We start from the raw sequence: 6,295 nt of genomic DNA on the forward strand, positions 1-6,295 counted from the left end.
TTTTAATTATTTATTTATTTTTACAGAGTTTATCTGAGGGGTTAGGTCATGTGACAGTTTTATAGAGCAGATCGTTACGGACGTGGCAATACCTAATATGTATACTTTTTCTTATTTATTTAAGTTTTACAAATAATTGCATTTATGAAACCAAAAAAATGATGTTTTAGTGTCTCCATAGTCTGAGAGCCATAGCTTTTTTTATTTTTTGGGCGATTGTCTTAAATAGGGTATCATTTTTTGCGGGATGAGGTGACGGTACTATTTTGGGGGTCATAAGCCTTTTTGATCGCTTGCTGTTGCACTTGATGTGAGGTGACAAAAATGGCTTTTTTGGCACAGTTTTTTTTTTTTTTTTTACGGTGTTCACCTGAGGGGTTAGGTCATGTGATATTTTTATCGAGCAGGTTATTACGGATGCGGCGATACCTAATATGTACACTTTTCTTTATTTATTACACTTTAACACTTTTTTTATTTTTTGAGCGATTGATGTGTGACGGTTTTATTGGTACCATTTTGTTTGATATACACCTTTTTGATCGCATGGTGTTGCACTTTTTGTGATGTAAGGTGACAAAAATGGCTTTTTTTACACAGTTTTTTTTATTTTTTATGGTGTTTATCGGACGGGGTCTATCATGTGATATATTTATAGAGATGGTCGTTACGGACGCGGTGATACCTAATATGTGTATTTTTTTATTTTTTTTATTTTTTTATAGGAAAAGGCAATTTATTTATTTATTTTACATTTTTATTTATTTATTTATTTTTACTTTTATTATTTTCACTTTTTTTATCAATTCCCTCTTGGATCTTGAAGATCCAGTGGGGCTGATGGCTGTACTATACTTTGCAATGCTCTTGCATTGCAAAGTATAATACTATCAGATGCCCTGTAGGTGGCAACACTGGACGCGTTTGCAAAGCGCCCGGTTGCCATGGCAACAATCGGGCGCTGCCATCGCAGCGCGGCAGCCCCGGTGGTGGAGAGAGGGAGCCCCCTCCCTCTATTAACCCCATGGATGCCGCTGCTGCGGCATCTATGGGGTTACAGCAGAGTGTCAGCATAGAGCTGACACTCTCTGCTGATGGCGGCGGCTCAGGAATGGAGCCGCCGCCATCACACACAGCAGGGGGACCGCATCGAAGGCAGGGGGCAGCCTTGAAAAGGGGGGTGGGGGGTTGGGGGTGTACGGCCAGCATTGAGGGAGGCTGAGGCAGCGCAAATGGGGGCAGGAGGAATGTATGGGGCGGGGAGGGGGCGGACCGCATCAGGGCAGGTCTACACAGACTAACCAATCGGATCGATTGCCAGCAAGGGGCCACTCTGATTGGTCCCTTGCCGGGATTACTGAACTGTATGCTGTCCGTGACAGCAGCAGGACAGGGTCAGAAGCTTTAATCCAAGCGCTTTGCAGCTAACAATGTTAGTATTCAGTAAAACATGTGGAGCCTGCATCCTCTGAATATAATTGAGGCCCTCATGGCACCATAAGAGGCATAATATAATGTGGGCTCGGCATGCATGTGGAACCTGCATTCCCTGAATGTAATGGAGGCCAGTATGGCACCAGTTAATGTGGCATTTAGTGTCAGGTTCCCGTCTTACTGAGATCACCTTGACGTTTGGCAGACGGGCCAAAATAATTTTGTACAAAATGTATTTGCCAAGCATCTCAAATTTATAAGCGTAGCATTAGCACCAGAATACTTTCTAATAACTTTGGTATTATTGTACTTTATTTGGTATGCAGAGTGCTGTTGCATTACCGTATATATATTTTTTTGCTTTTGTGCTTTCAGCCATGGCAACACGCACCTGCGCACTGGATGTGCTGACTGGCCCCCAATTTTTCTTTGCTGTTACATCAGTATGTAGATCCCATACAATGTTAGTATTCAGTAAAACATACTGTTGGGAATACTGGTGTTGCTAAACAAACATATGTAAAGGTGTCAGTTCAACAAATGTACAGAATCCCAAAAGACCAATTTCTTTACATTAATTAAGCAGAAAGTAAAGGTAGAGCACCACAGAAAAAAATATTCACATTATTTGAAGATTTTCAGGTGGTGCAAATCTGGCAGTTGCATGCTTCAGTGATAATCTGCAAATGTTCTTGGAACTGGAAATTAATGTGCAATAATATCCAACAGACAAAATTAAGGTATATTAAATGTTCTCATTTTATAAAGGCTTACATTCAAGCAGATTACGTTTTTATGATAATGTAATGATAATTTGTGCTTGCTGAAAACTAAAAGAAAAGAATTGTATATATGAACCTAAATTAAAGTAATCCACTGTATCTACAAAGTTAAACTAGGTTTAAGGTTAAGGGAATGGAAATCTTCTGGTTACTGTTGATCAATGTGTTGTAAAATGATTATATGGAACTTACAAGCCTATGTTAACATTCCTTGCCGTTTTCTATATTTCATAAGAAGCACATTACTGTCTCCTCCATTCGAATACGCTACAACTTCCATCTACTCTTGCACTGTTGTGTTAGTGCAGGTGCAGTGTGTCTTAATGGAGGAGACTGAGTGATGTGGTCACATGACCCTTCATTAATCATATTTTTTGGACAAAGCCTCTATGGGGACAGCACAAACGATTGGCCCAACAAGGGGACATGACTAATGAAATACAACAAATGCCACAGAATATCAACAAAGACTATATTAGTGGGTATCATATAGTCATGTTACATACACATTGGTCAAATATAGTCAGAAAGTGGCATATGGGGTCATTTATTAAGAGCAGCGATTTAGACTCCAGTCTTAATACCCCTGCACCAGCGGTGGATGCGCGGAAGTTATGTAGAGGCGCAGGCCTCTACATAAGTTTATTGCATGATCTGCAGGCGTAAACCAGCTCCCTTGCTGATGTAGATTTAAGTTATTTTCTATGCCAATACTCACTATAGAGAATGTAGTGTAACATCCCAGAGTATGTCACAAAACTTCTGGTCCCCTGCTTCATAATGTCAAGTGTACATTTTCCCCATAATGTGCATTTTTTTACAGGTCTGTTGCATTGTATTTATGCTGTAATCTCCATGTACACCAGCAGGTGGCAGCAGTATGTAGCAGAACCAAGCCAGTTAGTATATCTAGACTGGAATATACTATTCCAGGCTAGCTTCCCCCCTATCTGAGGAGGAGTGGAATGTTCCCACATCCTACTTCAGAGGGAGGAAAAGAACGTTCTAGCAGTGTACCAGCCACCCCCTGTTGGGGTAGGCTGTGTGAATAGGAGCTCCCAGAAACAGGGATCCCAACCAAGGATTTAGGCCTCCCTAAGGCCCAGATCAACCTTCCCAGCCTGAGTTCCTTACCTCAGCTGGTCGACCAAGAAAGCAGCAACTTCAGAACTATCAGATCTCCAGGAAGCCACCACCATTCCCTGCGAGCAGTCCTGTAAGTAACAGATTCCAAAATACATGGAGAAGATAAGTACCTCTATAGCTAGTCAGGCCCATACTAAGCAGACCCAAGACAGAGCAGAAGATAGATACCTGCCAGACTCTTAAATGCATATGTACCAGATGCAGAATATATATAATTCCTGCCACATATTGCCAATACCTGCTGGGATCCGAGACTATTGCTGTAACATTGTATGGATCTAAAGCTGCATATCTTATAACACCAAATAAAGACAAGTTGGACCCTATTTTCTGCGTGGAATTCCATCATTCCTCCATTACTCCTATTTACAGCACTCAATTTTGCTGCATGTGAGCCAGGATACAGGAGTCCAGCCGTACTACAGGTAGGAGACACCGTTGACACAATACAGAGACAATATCCCCCTCTGGCATTCCTAACCTAGTACATGAGCTATACCATCTTAAAGGGCCCTTCTACAGTACCGGCGCAAGCTGCAACTGGCTTCACAAACTTATTCACACCTAAATCTGACCCACTGCATAGCAGCCCCAACTGACCCAGTGTCCTGCTCATTGCAGTAGTAATGCTAATGTCACGTTGTAAATGTTAGATTCTTGGCAAATACATTTTGTACAAAATCATTTGTGCCTGTCTGCCAATGACATGGCAATCTCTTTAGGACAGGAACCTAACACTAAATACTACCTCCTCTAGTGCCATACTGGCCTCCATTAAATTCAGGGAATGTAGCCTCCACAAGCATGCTGAGCCCACTCCGTATTTTACCTCTCCTAAATTATTATCTCCTAACCATCTGCTAATGAATTACAAAAATACGTGATTTTCGCAGACTGCAAGAAAATAAGAACTGATGAAGTCAGCAGAAGAGATGGCCTTGCGGTTCGCCCGGCGGTCATTTTGCGGCAAACTTTTCTCGTTCGCCAAACGGGCGCCATATTCTTTTACATTGTGGAGAGCTTTGACCCATGACACATCCATCAGGTGGTATAGGACAGCCAATTGAGACATTTCAGCACATGGACATACCCACTACTTTATAAATAAATCCGATATGGCCACCATTTTACATTCAGTCTTTTGCCAGTGTAGGGAGAGGTTGCTGTGTGGAGCAGGGGCAGACTGTTTCTATATAGTGCATTTGGGTAGTGCAGCATTTGTTTGTGGTTTTGCTGCATTACCGCAGCTACACAGAATGACAAATGCTATTGGAACAAATAATTTCTACTGGTGTGATATACCAATTGCCTCCCCAAAAAAACTGATTGAAGCAGGGGTGTGCTATACCAATAATATACTTTCTATATAGCGCATTTGGGTAGTGCTGCATTTGTTTGCGGTTTTGCTGCGTTACCGCAGCTACAGGGAGTGACAAACGCTATTGGAACAAATAATTTCTACTGCTGTGATATACCAGTTGCCCCCCCAAAAAGGTGATTGAAACAGGGGTGTTATATACCAATAATATACTTTCTATATAGTGCATTTGGGTAGTGCAGCATATGTTTGCAGTTTTGCTGCGTTACCTCAGCTACAAATAGTGACAAACGCTGTTGGAACAAATAATTTCAACTGGTTTGATATACCAGTTGCCCCTCCAAAAAATTATTGAAGCAGTGGTGTTATATACCAATAATATACTTTCTATATAGTGCATTTAGGTAGTGCAGCATTTGTTTGCGGTTTTGCTGCGTTACCTCAGCTACACATAGTGAAAAAACGCTATTGGAACAAATAATTTCAACTAGTTTGATAAACCAGTTGCCCCCCAAGAAAACTGATTGAAGCAGGGGTGTTATTTAACAATAAAATACTTTCTATATGGTGCATTTTGGGTAGTGCAGCATTTGTTTGCGCTTGTGCTGTTTTATCTCAGCTACACAGAGTGACAAACGCTATTGGAACAAATAATTTCTACTGATGTGATATACCAGTTGCCCCCCCAAAAAAAATTATTAAAGTAGGTGTATTATATACTAATAATATACTTTCTATATAGTGTATTTAGGTAGTTGTCACAAGGGGGTAGGGAAACCTGCACCCCTGACCCACTTTTTTGTTCCTGCCTATTTGCACTACCCATCCTAGGCAATGGAGCGCAACTGGGCGGTGATCCCTAACCTGCATAAGTGCGGAGGGACAGACAACAGACAAAGACAGTGTGGTCAAACAAGCAAGGTCAAAACCAGGGTATCACAACGATACCAGGGAACAAGCAGAAGCAGCGTCAATGTATAAACCGAAAGTCAATACCAGAAGAAGCAAAAATACAAAAGGAGCAAGCAAAATATAAAGTCGAGTAACTAGCCAAAGTTCAATACAAAGTGAAAAGCCAACAGAGTATACACTAGATATAGGACCTTAATCTCAGGCAACCTGTGGCTAGCAGGCTACCTGTTAAATAAGGGAGAGCAGAAGTCATGTGACGCGGCCAGCGTCACATGACTCATCCCCCTGCATACAGCTGAACACCATTGCCCAGTTTGGCGCTCAGACACTTCGCAGTCACTATGGGAGCGGAGGTTGCCGGCCACGCTAAAGAGGCGTGCGCGGCTGGGTCGTCTCCGCCCCTCGTTGCTTTGGAGACGAGGACACAGCGCGCGTCCTCGCTCCGAACATATCGCAGGGCGCCGGCAGCACTGAATGGACACAGTGCGAAGTCGGCGCCCTGTGACAGTACCCCCCTTCTGGACCCAAAGACACAGGAAAAGGTTTTTCTGGATGAGCAAGATAAAAAATTTGAATCAACCTAGAAGCATGAATCTTATTCACTGGCACCCAGGACCTCTCCTCGGGTTCATAACCCTTCCAATGGACAAGGTATTGAAACAAATTGGGAACTTTCCTAAAATCAATGATTTTAGAAATAACA

At 42.2% G+C, this 6,295-nt stretch overlaps 1 non-coding gene across 1 annotated transcript; it reads right to left on the reverse strand.

Annotated features, from left to right (window-relative positions):
• Positions 1-1,047: 1,047 nt before the first annotated feature.
• On the reverse strand, positions 1,048-1,133 carry LOC120992685. The gene has a single exon (XR_005777077.1). It is a non-coding gene; the product is annotated as a small nucleolar RNA SNORD71 (small nucleolar RNA).
• Between the last annotated feature and the right edge of the window lie 5,162 nt (positions 1,134-6,295).

The sequence above is a fragment of the Bufo bufo genome, chromosome 2 (assembly GCF_905171765.1).
Source record: "Bufo bufo chromosome 2, aBufBuf1.1, whole genome shotgun sequence".
NCBI lineage: Eukaryota > Metazoa > Chordata > Amphibia > Anura > Bufonidae > Bufo > Bufo bufo.